Source organism: Balearica regulorum, chromosome 2, assembly GCF_011004875.1.
Source record: "Balearica regulorum gibbericeps isolate bBalReg1 chromosome 2, bBalReg1.pri, whole genome shotgun sequence".
Lineage (NCBI taxonomy): Eukaryota > Metazoa > Chordata > Aves > Gruiformes > Gruidae > Balearica > Balearica regulorum.
Genome location: NC_046185.1, coordinates 20021500 through 20039992, shown reverse-complemented (window position 1 = coordinate 20039992; position 18493 = coordinate 20021500). Strand labels below are relative to the sequence as shown.

The 18493-nt window shown below is 38.9% G+C and overlaps 1 long non-coding RNA gene across 2 annotated transcripts in view; it reads left to right on the top strand.

Annotated features, from left to right (window-relative positions):
- The window catches only part of LOC142600313 (uncharacterized), a 46443-nt gene extending 33860 nt beyond the window's left edge, over positions 1 to 12583 (top strand). Inside the window, exons 3-6 of one of the 2 annotated variants that reach the window (XR_012833732.1) lie at positions 1611 to 1824; positions 2115 to 2279; positions 3127 to 3318; positions 6789 to 12132. This is a non-coding gene — a long non-coding RNA (uncharacterized LOC142600313). Of the gene's footprint in view, positions 1 to 1610; positions 1825 to 2114; positions 2280 to 3126; positions 3319 to 6788 lie in introns of both variants that reach the window. The other variant, XR_012833733.1, reaches the window with a different exon arrangement.
- Positions 12584 to 18493: the final 5910 nt, after the last annotated feature.

Here is an 18493-nt window from a genome sequence, read left to right as displayed (position 1 = left end):
GAACACGAGAGAGAAGGAGAGAAAATGTAATCCAAATTTTCAAAAGTAAAGGGAAGAAAAATCTCACGTAACATCTGTGCACCACATGTTCATAAATTACAGTGGGCCTGTGAACATTTCTTCTCTCATCTATATGTCACGCAGATTTAATAGTTCATAATTTCACGAAAAACAACATTATTATGCATAACATTATTATGGGGTGTGATCAGCTCTCCAACAGCACCGCTGCAAGCTGCTCTCCACTGAGGGCAAGCTGGTGGAGGTTCAGCATCTTGTGGTGCCTCGGTCTTTGCATGCAAAGTTCGTTCTTCGTGGCAAGACTGAGAGGAGCACCGCTGAACTGCACCTCAGGAGGCTGGGCCCGAATGCGATAACCTTTGACTCTCCAAGGAAATTAACGTTTTGTGCTTAGACCATCAAAAATGTTGCTGGAATGTGGGGGCTTGTTGAGAAATACAATGTCTCACTGGGAACACAGCCTTTCCATCAGCAGTGCGTTATAGAGCAGGGTTTTTTTAGCTTGAATGAAAGAATGAATAAACGAGGTGTTACACAGTTCGCATGTTTTACAAAATTTTTACCCACCACTAAATTGCAGGTGTTAATCTAAATATGTGTGCTTCCATCTCCTGGGCTGAGACAAGCTGATGGTGTACAAAGGAATCCACAGATATCCAGGTTTGCTCTTGCCTTTTATTTCTGGTGAAATTTACCCATCTGCGTAAAATCTATGATGTGCATCGTTAAATCCCGGGTCTTGGGCTGACTCTGCATGCCCATAAGGAAAATCCGAATGTTGTGTCTTGTAAACATTTATTCCAAGATGTGGAGGAAAACCGTGATTTAGATGCAGAGCTAGGAGCAGAAGAGTGAGGGAGAGAGACAAGTCTGATGAAAGGAAATTGTGCTTTTATGCTATCATCTCTCATTCTTAAAATAACCCTCTTCCCCACCAAAATGATCACGTCTTAAAGAAGAGATAGAGCTTATAAACATACAAGGGTTTTTCCCACATAGATACAGTTAATAATACAAAAAAAAAAAAAAAGAAGCAGCAGCCATGGGTTCCAGTATATAAGAAGCAAAAGCAAAATCTTCAGGAAACACACTTGCAATAAAGAAATTGGAGACTACAAGCATTGCAGGAGTCGTGTGCTAAGCATGCTGGCAACGTTTAGACTCCTTACAGCCTAAAACATTCAAACTTAACTTCAGTTGTAATATACAACTTTAGAATCTTGTTCAAGAAAAGTACGGCTTGGAAACAGTTTCCAATGTGAGAAATTTCCATCGTTTCTCTTTTTCTGCAGATGATAGTTCTTATTTAGGGAAGGGCATAAGAGATGTAAGGGGCTGCAAACCCAATTTGAAGCGTTTCGGATTGTTGTCCCAAAAAAGAGCACACAGACATTGTCTTCCTCTACTTAAGTCTTCATTTAACAAAGTGCTTAAGCACAAGCTTATAGATTGATTTAAGTAAAGTTCTGTCAAATTTGGCAGGGAATTTTGTTGCAGTTATCAAATCCTAGCAAGGGATTGATTTCTAAGTAATCAAATTACTTTGTTAAATGAAAGCCGCACATTTCTCTTCTGAACTCTTGAGACAGCTGCTGAATTTTACAAAAGGCCATTAGACGCAGGGCAGGGCAGGCAGCGCCCCGCTGGCAGGAAAGATGACTTTCCCTGGCTGACTTCTCCAACGGAGGTCTGAACCTGCCAGGGGATTTAACGGGGTTCTGCGTGCGACGAACTATCAAAGCAAGCAAAACCCCATGATCTGCATGGGGGCCACCAGCTGATGGGCTAACTCCCCCAAACCAGGTAAAAATAAGAGTCAGACGTTGGAACCGACTTGTTGGAAATTGCCTTTGTCTGCAGCTGCAGAGTGGAATAATTGCAGTTACTCCACGCGCATGTGCGTAATAATTAATTTTTGCATAGGAATTAAGAAAAATTGTGAAGCAAGAATGCCTTAGCAGCCTAAATTTCAGGTTTAAAGATCATTATAACTATCAGAACAGATAGTAACTTTTATTTTTCAAAGATAGAAAAGACAGTGGCCATGTTTCCATAATGAGCAAAGTGAGATTGTAGCATTTCTGTTTTCCTAGCAGGAGCAGCGTTCCTGGCTCTCCCTTTCCCACGGACTGTTGACGGGCGCACTGGGGTGCTGTTGTCTTGCAGACCCTCTGTCTCCTCACCCTCCAAAGGCTCGATTCCAGCAGATGTCCCATCAGTCTGCAAAGATAAACCCATTTTTTTATCCTGGGAAAAATGTAGAGTAGAAATCAGCTCTGCAGTGAGCATGAAGAACTTCTGTCTCATACTTAATTTGATCTAATCTAAAGTTTATTGAGCTTAGGAGAATCCTACAGGGTTCCTTTTGGCTTTACTTCAGGATGATGGCTTGGGAAGTGAAGTTATGTTGCATCCATGAGCACTTCATCTCTTTTCAGTTTTCATTCATTTTCATTGAATCCTTTGTTTATCAACATCGGGTGATATGTTCCCAAAACGGTAAACCATTTATCTTCATTGAAATTATTCTTTTGGATTTGAAATGTTAGACATTTCAGGAAATTTGTTTTAAATTACCATTATTGCTAAGTAAAAACATTTCCCAAGGGGAAAAAAAAACCAAAACAACCAAAACTTTGCAAGATTTTAATCAAGATTGAATCACGGTATGAACAGACAACTAGAAAATACAATCTGCAAAATTCAATGCAAATTTCAGTTTAATTCTTTTTGTTACTTAATTCCAGAGGACGCTTTGAGTTGTCAAACTGGAGATGAACATACCTTTCTTCATGAGGAGACTGCTCGCTAGGCAATGTCAGTGACCACAGACAGCAGTTGCAAAGGAAGCTCAGAGAATACGGAAGCTCCTGGCACAGATATATTCTCTTCTCAGGGAGGGGAAGCAGAGCATATAGGAGCAGATCTATAGGATAGGAGCTGCGTGTTCAGGGAACTGATTTCAAATAGGAAACAGAAGCTCATTGATACAAATGCACTGGAGATAAAACAGGGTGGGAAAATACTTGGGTTCCTAAACGTAGTTTTGTTCCCACTTCAACTCCAAGTGTGACAAGGAGTTTGCTTTTTGCTTCATTTTTGCAGTCTGTGACTGGCCGCAGCCCAGACAATTCCTGCCAGCCCTCTTGCCAGCGTCGTGAGAAGGATGTGGCTGGAACGGATTTACCATACAGGACACAGTATGTATGGGGAAAACCAGCAGCAGCTGAGCTGCGGTTCTGATTTTGTTGGTGAGGAACTGCAACGAGGCATCTTGCGTGGATAATATAGCTTAAGGTACTTTGCGTGGAAAATCCTGAGCAGAGCTTGCGTGAAGCATGTGCTTACTGTAACTGTGTTAGCTGCCTGTAAAATGGAGTCCTGAATGTCATTTCAAATATTGCCTGCATTGTAACTCCAGAGAAACTCATACCTATTGCTGTTCTTGTCTCACAAGGTGGCTTTTGCTCAAAAGCATTCTGAAGTGCTTTGCGGGCTGCAGCTGTACAGTCCAGCCAGGAGGACGTGCCATCTCCTGGGTTGTGCTGCGCTGGAAGACTGTGTGTGTGTGGGGGGGAAGATCAAAAGACTACAGATGTAATCACAAGCGGCCAGATCACAAAACAGGGTGAGAGAAGCATTTAGTCCACTCCTTTAAAAGGATAAAAGGTTTCTCTGCAGCCATGGAAATGAAAATGAGGATCAGATTAATATGTGAACACTAGCATCCTAAGCTAAAATGCATAAAGAAATCAATGTTTCATTGCAGCTCTGTAAAGTGAGACGGGGAGATGAGTGATTGGCGCTGAGGTCTCAGTTCCTCAGGGAGGTGGAAACCAAAGATACTTCGAATAAAAGGTAGAGCTTTAATTTTCCAGCAGTGGAAACCACATTTTGCCATCTCAGAGGAATTTTGAGTTTGTCATTGTACCCCAAACAGGTAAAAGGAGTTTCCCAGAAGAAATATAATGAAAATTATCCATGTTTCTGTATCTCTTACAAACCCCAGAAGTTTCAGATTGCAAGGTTTAGGAAAAAAGTTGTATGAAGTTGAGATATTTCCCTCAGTTTTATCTTGTAATATTTTTCATTTATATATATGTTATCATTTTATACTGTTTTACAGGAAGTAAAAGTGAATAACATCAATTTACAGTAATTCATATTTCCAGATAAATAATAAAAGAGAAGTGGATGTTTGTATTTCCTAATTCCAGGATTAATAGTTAAGTTTATTTCCTGATTACTCCCTATAGAAGTGAGCAGAATTTTTTCGCAAAATAACTTTTACGAAAATGTTGCTTTGGATTGCATTGGAATATTTCATTTAAATATTATTTTTATGAAAAGTATATTGAAGGTACTGTAAAATTTAATGTAAATGTTAAAAATAATTTTTTGCATTGCATTATAATAATTTTCTTTTTTGTATAATTTCTACTTTTGCTTTATTCAGGTATAGTCATGGTCATGTATATTATGCACATTCAATATCCATGTGTCCAGCTGTTTTATTATCAAACACAAGGTCTTTTGGCTTAGGAAGGAAATAAAAGATGTTTCAGTGAAAATTATACCTGAGCTTAATGATGATATCTTTAAGGATTCTGAAAATGTAAAGTAACTCTTCTGCTTTTAACAAGGCATAATAAAATAATGTACAATAAAATACCAAATATAACATCACAAAATACTATTTCAATATCCCCTAAATGACAGTTTTGGAGCAGGAAAGCAATTGATTTTAAAATACCGGTTTTGTGGATTTTTTGTCCAGTTGAGTTTTTCACAAATATGCAAGTTTCAAGGAAACAGCATTTAGCTCCGTGCAGGTTTTAACACACAAACTTATTTCTGAAATTCCAAATAGAAATAGAAAAAAATCCCTTTTTCTTCAGTCTTTTTTAGGTAGTTTAGAAAATGTTATTTTATCTCTACATCTTGATAATTAACTAACTGCTTGATCTTGCCACCAAAGCAACTGCAGCACTACCAAATTTGACAGTGCTGCAGATCCGGTGAGGATTTGGGGTTTAGGAGAATTGCTGCTGGGGGACTGGGGTGCTCGGGCTGGCAGGACTCAGCACGCAGCACTAGGACGAATGAGTTTTCCCAGAACACAAAACCTTTACCTGGGAAAGGTAAAACATCCCAAAAAAATAAAACTCAGATTTTGAAGATGTTTCATCCAGGACTTCACCTGACTTTACTGTTTGTCCTGCATTTTTTGTTTACTTTTTTTTAGATCTTCCATTGATTTTAACAAAATGAAGTTTAATGAAGCATGTAAACATATTTACATATGGGTTGCAACAGTGTCCGAATCAATGTAGTTACATGTTTTTAACAGCTATATGTGTTGGGATGTGTGAAGAGGGTTCAAGGGGAATGACAGAGGTGCCTGGAGTCTTGAATCTTGCAATTTAGCGAACGTGTGTTAAATACAGTAATGGAGGAAAATCAAACCGATTCGTACATCAGTCATGCGCGCGTTACTTATCAAGGTTTCTGTCAGCATTGCCGGGCAGTGCTTTGGGAGCAGGGCCTGCAGGCGATGCGCCGTAGCAGCAGACACGAGTCAAAGACTGCAGCCATTGGGTTTTTTTTAGCCGGCACTTTTTGCTGGTGATACCTCCCATGCATGGTTGGCTGCTTTCCCTCCCAGGGACGCAGTCTGGTGCTTGCCAGAGGAGATGGGGTTCCTCATCCGTGCGTTGTGTGCAAGCACAGGCTAAAAATGAGAGGAGGGTTTTGCTGAGACAAGACACACGTATGTACAGAAAATTTTTATTCTTGCATCTAACTCTTTCCTGCAAAATGACAGTGGTGAGTGGTGGTAACTGGAGAAGACAGAAAGTAGAAACCAACCTAAGGGAAACAGTGGGGTGATAGATAAACTCAATATTGTACAAGAATGGGCTAACAAGAACCTTATGAAGTTCAACAAAGACAAATGTAAGGTCTTGCACCTGGGAAAACATAATCCAGGAGTGCATCACATTTACCTGGCTGGGGAGCAGCTCTGTGGAAAGGGGCCTGGGGTTCATGGTGAACAACAAGCTCAATACGAGTGAACAGTGTGCTGCAGCAGCAAAGAAAGCCAACAGGATGCTGGGTTGCATCAACAAGGGCATCACCAGCAGAGATAAAGAAGTCATTACCCGACTACTCAGTGCTTGTCAGGTCACACTTGGAATACTGGGTTCAGTTTTGGTCCCCTCTATACAAAAAAGATGTGGACAAGCTGGAGAGGGTCCAGAGAAAGGCCACCAAGATGATCAAAGGACTGGGAAGCCTGCTGTATGAGGAAAGGCTGAGAGAACTGGCTTTGTTCAGCCTTGAGAAAAGGCAGCCTTATCACCATGTTCCAGTATTTAAAGGGTGGCTACAAAGAAGATGGAGACTCCCTTTTTACAAGGAGTCACATGGAGAAGATGAGGGGTAACGGGTGCAAGTTACTCCTTGGGAGATTCTGATTGGATGCAAGAGGAAAAATTTTTGCAATGAGATCAGCCATCAGAACAATCTCCTCAGGGAAGTGGTGGATTCCCCAACACTAGACACTTTTAAGATTTGGCTGGACAGGGTGCTGGGCCATCTTGTCTAGACCATGCTTTTGCCAAGGAAGGTTGGACCAGATGATCTTTGAGGTCCCTTCCAACATGGTATTCTATGATTCTATGATTATCAAGGTACTGTCACAGGATAGTTTTGCCTTATGGAAATGCTTTTCATAACAGCTCTCTTTTTGTATGGTTGTCTTTCAGATCAAGAAGACACTGGAGCTTGCAATGCATGGATTCTTAAATTTACAGAATTGAGAAGGAGGATATAAATGTAGGTAAAATTAGAAAAAAGTTGAGAAGGGGAGTGAGGAAAGACCTGCTAGCAAGCCTTCTGCCTTGAAGGCATAGGCATACACATCAGAGGAGTGAAAGAAAACCCATGGAGAAGGCAGTCATGGCAAGAGGCTCCCTTGAACCCTTGGATATTCAGCACACAAATCCCTAAAAAGACAGGGTTTTGACAGGAGAATACTTTCTTCCATTACTTTTTGCAGCGAGTAAAGGAGTTGAAGAACATGGAAAAGCTTGATAGAAGACAGATGGCTATGGTGCCAGGTACAGAAAGCAAGCTCTAAGTTTGTTATGACTTTTTTCCTTACTTTTTAGGTTTGTCCTGAGGATTAGTTAGCTGATGAATAGAAAATAGGCGTGATAGAAAGAAAAGCAGGAAGAGGCCACACCTAACGTCTCAGACTAAGACTTTTTTCTCATTGATATTTAAAGTTGGATCGTCAAATCTTTGTTCTAGACTTTGACACTATGGCAAATAACCATATCACAGGAAAAAAGATATATGTGACTATAATGCGCAGGCAAAACTCTGCATATCTGATGCATAAAAAGGATTCTGGATTTTGAGGTCTACTGAATCAATTGGGGTTTATTCCAATATGTTTTCTTGGTTCATTTGTTCAGGGAGAGAGCATGTATTAAATATGAAGACCATATATATAGGAAAATAATGATTTTATTCATTAAGAGAGCAAGAAAAATATGTCTGGCCCCAGTATTCCTTTAACCTGCTTATCCAGTGCTAGTGCAATACATCTTCCTTCTTTAACCAAACTTTGGAATGAATGAAAGTCCTGGTAAATTAATGAGGCCCTTCTGCCCACTTTATAAAGTTTAAGTTATCCAACAAAGACTAAAAATAATGATAGTTGACTCAGGTCAAAATGAAATTCTAAATTTCAAGTATTAAATGACTACCCTCATTCATGTAAACTGTTCCATAAATTGACTATTTAATCTTAAGACAAAAATGAATTCAAAATAAATTAGCTCTGTAGAAAATGTGAAATCAGGGAAAGGGCTGAGTTTATTGAATAAATAATATACCAATACCCCTTAATATATAATATATTAATGCAAGATATCTTCATATTGATTTGCTGCCAAACAATCACGATGACTGACTGAGTTTGTGTAGAGAGTAGGATTTAAAAATATCAGCTGATACTATTTTTCTTTATTACAGGGTTGGGTTGGACCATGCTCAGTTGCTATGTGCGGCCATTAAATATTCAGTTTAAATACGCTGAAAGGAGCTGTAAGAGCTTTCCAGATTTCCCAACCTTCAAAAATTCCCATCTCTCATTAAGGATGTGCTAAAGCATACCTTTAATGAATACCCCTGAGTGATTTTTTTGTCACATCAACATTTTCATAGAAAAATGAATTAGTAGAAACTTTAGACAAACTTTTCAGTAATTTATATATATTACATTCAACGTTTAATGTACATTTGATGTTGATCAGCAGTTCTATCCCATACCGCCTGTATGCTTTTCAGTTGCATCTTGCTTCCTATTATTGTAGCATAGCTACTGGACACCAGACTGCGGATCTACCAGATGCTGTGTAACCAATCTAGGAGATGTGAGCTGGTTCCCTTGGTTTCGCAAGTTCCTCAAAAAGATGTTTGAAGAGTCTTTCAGTCACCAACATGAACAGAGGCAGACTTCCCTAGGTCCTTCTCATGGCTAGCGAAATGATCTGGAGATGTTCCCATGCAGGTATTCATAGGCAGGGGCAGAGATTTGAGAGTTTCATGGGAAGACGTTGCCAGCCTGGCTCCTGAGCTTGGGTCAACTGCAAGTGGCAGGTGAGGTGTGAACGCCTGTTTCCAGTGGTGCTGTGCAGTGGCACGCGCGTGTCCTGCAGAATGTGTCCAGGCACGGAGGAGGACCGTGGAGGAGGACCGCACCTGCGCACCCCTCTGAGCCGTGTTTCGTGCCAGGCCATGTGGAACTGTCAGTGGCTTTGCGATGCATTTGGTCGATGCTGCATACTCACAAATATTGCTGCTGTCTGTGCTGGGTTTAATTTTGGGGGGATTGAAAGAAAGTACCTTGGGAAGGACTGTACGAGGAGAAGACACATAAACCTTTCTTCCTGACTCAACTTTGTTATTTTTGCAAATGTGGAACACATTTGGTCTGCCATCCCATTTGATTTGTTTACTGCTTTTGTGTCCCACATTTGAAGAGGCCTTCCAAAGACAGATATTTCTCTCATCTGGCCTGGCTCTGTCTTCTGCACAGAAACCCCAGTATAGGTGGGTGGAGTACACATCCAGGGCGTTAGGGTGGGCCGTGAAGAGGAACACGGTGAACTTTTGGAATAACCTGGGCTGTACTTTCAGCCTTGCCCACGGTTCAAGTGTAGAAATTACCAGATTTGTTTGGGAAATGATGTTAGGCAACATCAGCTATCAGCCCTTACCTTGGTTGCACGCAGCTCGCTCTTTACGTGATCCACCCCTGGATGTGGAATGTTACAGCACTGTTACAAATTATTCTGTCTGTGTGCTTTGGAAAGTATGCAGTATGGCTCATTTTCAAACACCACTTTTTTTATAAAAATCAGTGGCTCCTACAGTGACCTGAAACTAGCCAGGTAGGATTTAAACGAGCAAAGAATTTCACAGATGGCTGATTTGTTACCTCATTGTGGTGTGTGTAAATAGTTCTGTGTTTCAAAAAGATATTTCCCTCTTGTGTTCTAGATAAGACTTACTATTTTTTCATACAATAGTAATTCCTAGTTTTGGTGGGATGTATTTCAGTCAAATCAAACTGAAAGAAAGAACAAACCCATCCTCTCAGCGCAGCCTTTTTCCAGCCAGAGCCCCCTCCCTGGAGTCTTCCTTCTAACCACCATCTCTGCTGGCCTTGCCCTTTTCAAATACGCTGAGGAATTAAGTAAGTACTAGTTCCACCACCCTTGCCACCTGGTATATCTGCCAGAAGGGTTGGGATATCTAAAATGGGTAATTTTTTTCTGTGTATACTCTGAGGCTCAGAGTTTAGACCCTGTCATACTGCAGTCTTTCAGAAATGCACTGACTTCACTTAAACACCTCTGTAATGGCCCAGAAGAAGACACTTTTCCCCAGAAGCAGTTGCCTAGCACACATCATTCTTGGCAGTACCTGCAAATAAACTTCTTGTAATTGATTTAATAATTTTCAAATAAAAAAATTATGATAGCTGAGGACAGCTATAAATAACAGAAATGAAACACATTATTTGCACTGCGCCTTCACATGCACTTGTTTAAGCTCTTTTTGCTGTTAAGTTAAAACATCTGTTTCTATGGAAGTGGAGCATTCCATGCAACAAACACAGCACTGGAAGTGACCCACATATTAAATGACAACATTTGACAAATTCTAGCAGTTGATTACTGGGGAGGAGTAGACTGTGGTTATAATCAGAGTAAACCAAAAAAATGTGTACCTTTATAAATCTAGAGTTTAAATGAAACATCTGCACTAAATCATGTTTGTAGAACAGCACTGTAGCCAACTACCAGACCATATGATAATGGGGTGTTTTTAACAATCCCTATTTCCATCGCCATCCTCCAAATCAGATCCAGACTGTGCCCACTGGCATGAATTCCGCTAGAAACCAGCTGAGATAGTGTCAGGCTACAGTGGATGCCGTCAGTTTAGATACAGATACTCGTAAAAAGTTAGGGATTCTAATACCTCATGGGGAGTATAAGCACAGGTAGAAACTCAGGTGAATATTAGGGTGCTTTGTAGGCTACAGTCTTTTCCTGGCATATTTTAACTGAGGCTTATACCCTGGAAAAGGTGGATATGCCGCAGTGACTGTGAAATCTTACTCTTGAGGAAGTGTTGTCGTACTGCAGGACAGTGGGTATTCGAATGGCAGCAGCAGAGCAGCTGGTCATAAACTGGGAGTGCTCAGGCTGGCACCAGCCCCAGGTTTGGCAGCTCACTTTAACATAATTCTTTGGGTCTGTGAAACTAGTATACAAAAGTCAAGCAAGTACAGTTTTCTTTTGAGTGCTTCCTGTTGCTGTTAAGTGGATACAAAGCAAAAGAAAACTAGTTTAGCCCATCTCTTTATGTAGATTCTTAAAATGATTAGTAGCATCTGAACATACACATTTTCTTATTACTGCGGAATATTTCCTGAATTTATTTAAAAAACCAAACAAATGCCCAAACTTTGTATTAGCTTTACATGGGCACTACAATCTTTCAAACACAGATAAAAAGACAAACCCATCCTGCAACTACATTGATAGTTTTAAATAGCATATAATAAAAATGCTGCTATGGTATTAGGAAAACCTGTTCAGAATTTCTTTACCAACGTGAGTGATACTCAATAAAAAGTGAAATACTGAAATATTACTTGAGTGACACTCAAGAAATAGTAGTTAATTGGCACATGGAAAGTTCTCACTCTGAACAAGTAGATGAGTGCCGTTTGGCAGGAATAAAAAAACACGTTACATTAAGAGGGAACAAATAATATCATGAGTTTTGGTGTCTAAATTTACATTTATCAGTTAGCAGGACATACCTAAAATACTATAATAATCCAATTATCTCATTACTTAGAGCTAACCTGGCAGGACATTATGTCCATAAGGACTTAATGGGATTCTGATCTAAGAACAAGGGACAAGTTTTTAAGATAACATGCAAGTTGCACAGTGAGGAGGTAGGAAAAATTTATGCACTATTTATTTAAAATATAATTTTGATGGATTTTGGTGATCCAATACTTTGTTTTAAACATCCTATGTAAGTTTGCAAATAGTGTATAAGAAGCTTAAATACTTAGATTGCCACCATAACAGAAATTGTGTCTGGCAGGTTACTGAATTCAAGAATAACAACAGGAATAGTGGACAACCAGTGCAACCAGTGTGCTTAGATATACAAGAAAAGCTGAAATAAAAAGCTGAATTACTTTCAGATAAACACAAAAAGGGAGCGGGGGGAGAAAAGTTAAAGCTCAAAAGACTTAGAAATACAAGATCATCTTTGATCTTATATTTTATTAAAGTTTTTCATAGATTTATAAATGTTATTGTCATGAGGGACTATTAGATCATTTGGCCTGACTTGATCTTGTGTAAAAGCAATGTCTAGAGAGTCCTCCGAGATGAGTCTTCCTCAATTTATTTGATACTATATAACTAATAACATGCAGTGCTTTACACAAAATGAAACGCTTTGTCATAGAGATCTTTAATGAAATAATTCTCACAATATATTTCTTGAATAGTCATTTTTATGATGGTGTTTATTTCAAAATCCAATGAAAAACTGAATTCCTAGTATTTACCTGAGTTTCAGTTCAAGTTGCTTGCTTCTGGTGTCATAGCGTCTGACAAATAAAACCACTTGATGGGGACCATCTAAATTTTCCTTGTTCTTTGGCCTCTTTCAGTGTCAGGCCATCAGTTTATATTTCAGTATATTACTTTCTGAGTCATTTATAATGGCACAGATGAACTGTTGTATAAAGTTGAAAAAATACCTCTGAACCTGCCAACATCAGTGTCTAGTTTCTTAAGACTAACCTTTTGGTTTGGAAGATTTTTACAATGGTTGTATGTCTGACTAATGAAAGCTGTCATCTTAATCTGCCTCGTCAAATGCATTACTAACTAAAATTCTACTTATATTTAGGAAGAGTGTTAGTAATTGATGAAATTAGTCCAAATTCTATATAGAGATGGCTATATAGAGGCCACTAGTTATACGCTATGCCTCATCAGTCATGAACAGAAGAGCTTTATATACACAGTAAATAATAGCTAAATTAAATGGAATGGCTGTTTTAGACAAGTTAAAAGTCCAGATAAATTTTGGGACACCTTTTTTTAAAATACGTTAAGCAGGTAGATTTCTTCTCTCAACAGATGCTGCTACATCTTTACCTCATGATTTTTAGAACTGTCTGGTATTTAACTCACTCCAGCAGAGAAATTTTGAATTTTGTAAAGTCAGTGAGCATGACCGCTACCATTTTGTAACTCTATTGCATTTTTCTTCTCATATCAGGTACCATTATTTAATTCTGTTTTGCCATTTGTGTGTCGTGTGGGATCCTGCCTGTACGGCATGACAGTTGAAAGTCTGGCACACATTCTTGACAGCTGTTTTGAAGTGAAGGCTGCGATGCGTGCTACATCTGGAGGTGCTGAAGTCTGAGTGCAGACAGTGGAAAAGTCCGATTTCTCTTTAGGGAGACTGGGATAGATTTACAGTATCTAAGCTCTCATTCAGGAAGGGGACTCCATAAGGATCTACTCAGTCAGATGCCTTTGCAAAATCAAAGCCAAAGACTCTATGGCACATTTTGGGATACTACAAAATAAGTTAAATAAAACCAAGTTAAATATTCAGTTAGGGGACTCACAGACATTGCCTATACTATTCGGCTATGGCAGCCAAAAGGTATACATTTTCTGTCTGATTTTCTTCTAATTTTCAAGTTATGGTTTTGTTTACTTACTACATATAATTGTAAAGTTGGATCTAGACTTCATAGCAGACTTTATGGATGATGGGACAATTGCTAAAATGGTAATACTATCAATCTCAGTAAATTCAAACCTAATTAATTAAGATGCAACATGTCTTAAAAAGGGGGAGTGGAAGAGCAGAGGATTGGCTAGTTATTTTTTTAAACTTGATCTGTTGACATTTTTCCTCTGTGAAAAGGGTGATTTTTATTAATGATTTCATGTCCTGTCCAGTAAAAACTCTTACTTCACACATAAAAAAGGTATCACATAAAACCAGTACATCCTTATAGTTACAAGAAATCTTCAGTTTTTAGAGGCTTAGTACTCTTTATAAAGAAGTACCATATAAATATATAGTTCATTTTGCTTAATTTCAGAGCAAAATAGAAATTTACTTTATACACTTCCATACTGAAAAAATAAAGCTGGAAAAGTTGTACTACAGACTGTAGCATACAATGAGTGATGCATTTTTGGAACTGTAGGCCTTTCTCCTGCAACACTTATTCCTTGGAGTAGTACTTTCCAAATATTTCAGGTTTCTATTTATCAATCCAGAATGTTCCTCCTAAAATAAGAGTATCCTGGGTATTTTATAATGCATAAGGAGGTGACAGGATTGGCTGGGAAGGTGACTGGTTTGATTATTGGCATTTTATTGACTTTTTTCTAAGGCTCCACAAGCACTTTCATCCTTCTGGCTTTTGGAGACATGGTGCTTCCAATGAACTGAGCACCAACCATGAAAACTGGATACATCTCTGGAGCAAAGATGGGGTCACTGAGCATCTGAGGATCTCTCGTGTCCACACTATATCTCTCTTCGAGGCTGTGTTGTGCCACATAAGAACAGTTTGACCTCTGTATGACATTATTCAAGGCCTGGATGGAGCATTCCCCACCTCTGTCCAGTTCCACAAATCCCCTTTGCAGTGGAGGAGCTGGCAAGGTGTCAAGATGCCCCTTTCTTGTCCAGCATTGGTACATCCGTGCCCAGAACAGTGAAGTTTCACTGGATCTGGAAGGAAGAACAGAATATTTGATAAAGCCGATTGGGGATGCAGTTGGGATGCACTTAGATGCTTTGGTGATGGTTATTATAGAAAATCCAGACTTGTCTTCACTCTTGTGCTTAAAATGGTAATTCCTGCTCTGGCTGCACCAGAGCATATTCTTGTTCAAGCATTGCATCGTGCTCATTGTTCACTTCCAATTTCAGGACTATATTTTCATTTGAAGCCAGTGGCGTTGTTTCATGGAAATGCAGGAATCCTTGCCAAAATCAGCCAACTAAGAATAAGGTGGTCATGAAAATAAAATTCCACTCTGGTCGTATTTCAAAAAAATCAGTAGAGCCTAGGATAGCCTGACAGCACTACAACTCCTTGTTAAAGGCCCTGTAGCACATAGAAATACAGAATGTGAGTGCTCAGATTTTGGGGGCGAAATTCTATCCAAATCATTCCAGTACTCAGAAATACGCAACCTCAACAGAAAGACTTTCCCCATCTGAAATAAAATATTAGTGTTGCTGTTGATGTACTCGCTTTCCCCAGGCAAGCTCCATCATCACATGGTCTTAATTGAGTTCTGACACTCAGTCTAATCAATCTGTATTAAGAAATAGCAAAAGAACTTGACTTTAGTTTGGGGAAAAGTACATATTTAAAGAATGTGAGTATCAGCCACAGAGTGATTTTACATTAAGTGAAAGCTGCTGGTTGGAAAAGAAAATTGAGAAAATCTCAAAGCTACTCAGTCAGCTCCATTCACTGCATGTTTTAAGAAGAGAAACCTTGTTTATCATAAATAAGATATTGTTTGTTAAATGAGAGCCCCGTGTATTCCTGATATGTTATTTTTGAGAAACCTTGCTTCCTATCCACTTAAATATCAGGGAAAGTTCAAAATTACTATTTTACCTCTATGAGATGTTGATTTTCTCTTTTTCCCCATCCAGAAGAGCTTTGAAAGACTAAGCACTACTTCAGACTTCTAGAAGCTAGTGAGGTTTTACTTGAAGAACCAATGGCCAAATGATGGTTGGGTGGTCTCCAGTTTAGTCAGCACCCAGATGTTATATGGTTTCCAGAACTTCTGTGGTTGAATTTGGATATTTCAATTTTTTATTCTGAACACTAAATCATTATTACATTATTATTCAGGGAGTAATGGAAAACTGTTAGCTTCAGCATGGTATAATAATATAATGAAAGCCTGAATTATAATTTCTTTGACATTTAAAATGTCACTGTGTACCTTTTTAATTATTTATACATTATGCACTCATAAATGTAGACACTCATTTGTGGCAACCAGAAGTTTTCAAAACCATTGGTTATTCATCATGGATGTACACATGAACTTCCTGCATCCCCACAGAAAAGTAAATCTTTTGTCCTTTACTGTTTATCATCAATGGACTCTTGCAGTGGTTTGGTTTTTTTGTTGTTTTTAAGCATTTCATTACAGCTATATTTTTCATACATCTTAGCTTTGTGTTGCATAAATTTACCTAAATTATATGAAAATTAAAAAGATGGAAGACAGATTGCAAAGAGAAAGCTAAAGTCTTGCATTATTTTTGAACTAAGCTGCCAGTTAAGTTTGCTTGCAAATGTGCAGATCCAGGAGGCCTCAAGGGCCCCAGTGGTGGAACCCATCTGCAGCAGAGGCTTTAGTGTCTTAGGGGCTCAGAGTAAAAGTTTCAAAAACATCCAAGGATTGCTTTCTACGTGATACTGTTTGGCTTTAACTTGCTGTTACTTCTCTTCCTATACAGAAACAACAATGACAGAGAAATAGTATTCTAGTCCTGTTTAGTTTTATATATCTGATAGCAAAAATTAGCGAATTGCAATGGAATCTTCCGTAGTGAGGGAGTCTGGCCAAGATAGTTTCACTCACTATCTCACCTAGCCATTTGTCTAAGGTTAGACGTCTGTGTTGGCCAAACTTTTAAAAAATCAGATTGACTGTAGTATCATCAATCCCAACCATGCCGTCTGTCTTACCTCAGTATAATACACGAAAGCATTAGGAGCCTATGAAAGGATTCAGAGCAATCAGGAAACTGAACAGAAAAGCCAATGAGAAACTCCAGAGCCAAGATGGTTTTTCCTGTCTCCCAGACTTAGTTGTCTAACTCACTGCTCTGAGAGCCATAGTCCAAGAACACCTAGTAAGGCATCCCTTAGTTTCTCACAAACAGTTTGCTTTGTCAAAGCACAACAAAAAAAGGCCATTTTTACATATAATACTTGGAAGGTTGGGATACTTGTCATCAAAGTGGGAGACCTATGTGCAGGTCCAGGCCTGTCCATTGGTGTCAAGTCTACATCTCACATCTCCAAGGATTCCCTGGTTTAGGTTGGAAAGGGCTAAGCATTTCTTGTCTTCTCCTGGTAAAGATGGACTATTGTGCAGCAAATTGCAAAATAAAGGCTCTGAGAATTTGTTAGGCAAATGGTAAACTGAAGCAGAAAGAGGCAGCAGTTTTCTAAATTTTCTAAAGATTACACACTTCTGGGTCACGGATGGCTTTGAAATGTACTGCTCTCACTAGATGTTTTTACTCTCTTCTATAGGTATTTCTTTGTTTGGCCTTGTGCCTTCTTTTCTAGAGGTGGAAAAAAAGGGGGGAAACCAAATAAATATTATCTGAAATTTTTTTTCAGTGTGGATGTGCTCATTTGCTTTCTCATGAAACCAAATGAGTGGAGCATAATTAAAAAAAAATCCTTAGTTCTCTTGTCTGAGGTACTTTCAGTACTCTCAGTTGCACTTACGGTCTTATGTGTACCAAAATTAAGTCAAAATGAGTTACAAAGCTTGGGAAAAATCTGCCATTTTAACCTTAATTTGAAAGAAAAATTTGTGTCTGAATTAACAGATGACCTCATGATTTCTCAAGCTCCTCATCAGATTCCCATAAGTACTGAGGGTACATCTTCCGAGTGCTGAGCACCCACCTATATTGAAGTTCTCAGATTTGAACCCAAAAGTACCTTCTCTATGTCTGACACTCCTATTCCACAGTCTGGCACCTCTGTCTCTGTTTAAAAAAAGGAAAAAGGAAACATGTCCTTTCATAGACTCCGTGTCAGTCTCTTCTGTTGCTAGTTTAGTCTTTCTGTCTAGGGATGACTTTTCTCTTGGTAAAACCACAGGACTAGGAGGACAGCAGATCAGTGCAGACACCCAGATCACTCACATTTACACATACATACACACAAACCAAAATCAACTGTTAAGAATAGTCAGGTCTGGAGCTAGCAGAGGTAACGCTGCTCACCTGGCTTTTATATTCCAAACTTTCTAAAGCACATTATTTGCAGTTTTACACTCTTGTACTCAGTTTGCACTGTCTACAAAGTTAGCCCAAAACCAACAATGCCTTGATTATTCATTGCAACTTCCAAGAGGCCAGCTGCCACTTCTGCCACTGAGTCATAGGTATTAGACTTTATTAGGCTTGAGTACACATGATGCCTTGCTTGGCATGGTCACATCTGTGTCATGAAAATTAATGAAAAATATTTTTAGATCATTGATTCACTGATTTAACTCATTCACTCATTTAAGCATCTCTCTTCTTTAATGTTCTATGTCATTTTTCCTAGTTACAAAGAACAAACCAGCTTTGCAGAAATATTCGAATCAATCTTTGGCTTTGATTTTTCAAGAGTATCTGTATGGGTAGGTCATTATAGAGTCTCTATTGAATAAGGGACTTACTTAGATGCTGTAAGCCATTCCCAGCAGTCTCAAAAGAGAAATTGTACTTTTCCACTGTACTTTTCCACTCCACTTTTCCACTCCAACCTCACCAGATGTAGCACACATCATATTCGTAGTCTCAAAACAGCTGTCAACAATGTGTGCCAGAATCTCAGTTGCCCTGGCATTCAAATGGTGTTTCACATGACAGACAAGTGGCAACCTCAAATTAAAGGAATAATGGCACACAGTACTACAGAAATATCTAATGAATTGATGGAACAGTAAACCAGATTGCAGGCATCTTCTCTTTTCCATTTAACAACTCAGCTAAAGTACTTATGTCTAGGACTATCTTTCCCACAAATGTCTTTCTCCTCTTT